The following is a 2,500-nucleotide window of genomic DNA, read 5'->3' on the forward strand; positions in this document are numbered from 1 at the left end:
CCGCTGCCCTATACTGCAGCAGTCCTTCAGCGGTATAGGGACTGACGCACAGTCTGCTAAACACTAACACACAACCTGCTTGGTCCACAAAAGTTTTTATAAGGACTGGTAACTTGGTATAGGGTGCTACGGTACATAGGCCTGAGTGCAGTACAGTCTGCTGTTCTGTAAGGACCGCTATCGGTCCACAATACATAGGGTTGCCGTGCACTACTGCTGACCGCTGCCCTATACTGCAGCAGTCCTTCATTGGTATAGGGACTGACGTACAGTCTGCTAATCACTAACACACAACCTGCTTGGTCCACAAAAGTTCTTATAAGGACTGGTAACTTGGTATAGGGTGCTACGGTACATAGGCCTGAGTGCGTTACAGTCTGCTGTTCTGTAAGGACCGCTATCGGTCCACAATACATAGGGTTGCCGTGCACTACTGCTGACCGCTGCCCTATACTGCAGCAGTCCTTCAGCGGTATAGGGACTGACGCACAGTCTGCTAAACACTAACACACAACCTGCTTGGTCCACAAAAGTTTTTATAAGGACTGGTAACTTGGTATAGGGTGCTACGGTACATAGGCCTGAGTGCAGTACAGTCTGCTGTTCTGTAAGGACCGCTATCGGTCCACAATACATAGGGTTGACGTGCACTACTGCTGACCGCTGCCCTATACTGCAGCAGTCCTTCAGCGGTATAGGGACTAAGAGTTTTGTCACAGGGTGATTTAAAAAATGACAGGCAGAGGAAGAGGCAGGCCCTTCCGCAGGGGTGGTAGGGGTAGGGCAGGAGCAACAGCCTTGAGCCAAAGTGGGAAGTTGCAGAAGGTGCGTTCAATTACTTTAAAGGACGCACCAGACTTGGTTGAGTGGCTCACTCAGCCTTATTCTTCTGCACCCTCCTCATCCTCTCGATCTGCACCCTCTTCTTCACTCTCTGCTATGTGCACCCCCAAAGACACTACCACCAACAACACCACCACCACCACATACCTTCCGCTTGAGTGCAAATGGGGGCCTTCATGCTCCAGTGTTTTAATAGGGACCCCCGTATAAAAAGCATGAGGGTCAAGGACCAGTACTGGGTGGCAACGTACTTAGATCCCCGGTACAAACACAAAATGGCGGAAATGTTACCGCCGTCGCAGAGGGCTGTCAGAATGCAGCACTTCCAGGCCTTGCTTCGAGAAATGCTGCATTCTGCTTTTGCGTGCGCTGGCAGAGGAGCAATTCCCACTCCCAGAGAAGGATTTGCGGGTACCAATCCAACAGCGCCTGCAAGAAGAGGCCGGTTTGAAGATGTGTTGGTGACTTCGGATATGAGGTCATTCTTTCAGCCGACCCATCGACAGGTGTCATCCGGATCCAGCATCAGGGAACGCCTAGACCGTCAGGTGTCCGACTACATTGGGTTAACGGCCGATGTGGACGCTCTGAGGAGTGATGAACCCCTAGACTACTGGGTGGGCAGGCTTGACCTCTGGCCAGAGCTTGCCCAATTTGCAATCGAACTGTTGGCTTGCCCCTCATCCAGTGTCCTGTCCGAAAGGACGTTCAGCGCAGCAGGGGGGATTGTGACCGATAAGCGTACTCGCCTAGCTCACGACAGTGTTAACTACCTCACATTTCTAAAAATGAATGAGGCATGGATCTCGGAGGAATTCAACACATGTGATCAGTAGACCATGTATATGTCTATAAACAATTTTTGGAATCAAGCACACAGACCTTCTTAATTCATTTGGCTCACTTCCCTGACCCAAAAAAGCACACCGTACTATATGCCCCTACCCTCCTCTTTGAAGAGGTTGAGCGGTGTCATATTTCTACTGGGGCTGCTTATTATGAGGGGTTCCCACCATCCCTGTGCTGTGCTGACTTCCTCCTGGGTGTTCTTATTATGAGGGGCTCCCACCATCCCTGTGCTGTGCTGACTTCCTCCTGGGGGTTCTTATTATGAGGGGATCACACCATCCCTGTGCTGTGCTGACTTCCTCCTGGGGCTGCTTACGGTGCTGCTGTCAGCGCTGTATGTCACGGAGCTGCTGTCAGCGCTGTATGTCACGGAGCTGCTGTCAGCGCTGTATGTCACGGAGCTGCTGTCAGCGCTGTATGTCACGGAGCTGCTGTCAGCGCTGTATGTCACGGAGCTGCTGTCAGCGCTGTATGTCACGGTGCTGCTGTCAGCGCTGTATGTCACGGAGCTGCTGTCAGCGCTGTATGTCACGGAGCTGCTGTCAGCGCTGTATGTCACGGAGCTGCTGTCAGCGCTGTATGTCACGGAGCTGCTGTCAGCGCTGTATGTCACGGAGCTGCTGTCAGCGCTGTATGTCACGGTGCTGCTGTCAGCGCTGTATGTCACGGAGCTGCTGTCAGCGCTGTATGTCACGGAGCTGCTGTCAGCGCTGTATGTCACGGAGCTGCTGTCAGCGCTGTATGTCACGGAGCTGCTGTCAGCGCTGTATGTCACGGTGCTGATGTCAGTGCTCTGTATTACGGTGCT

Source organism: Lithobates pipiens, unplaced genomic scaffold, assembly GCF_037356315.1.
Source record: "Lithobates pipiens isolate NorthernLeopardFrog02 unplaced genomic scaffold, aLitPip1_a1.2 Scaffold_16, whole genome shotgun sequence".
NCBI lineage: Eukaryota > Metazoa > Chordata > Amphibia > Anura > Ranidae > Lithobates > Lithobates pipiens.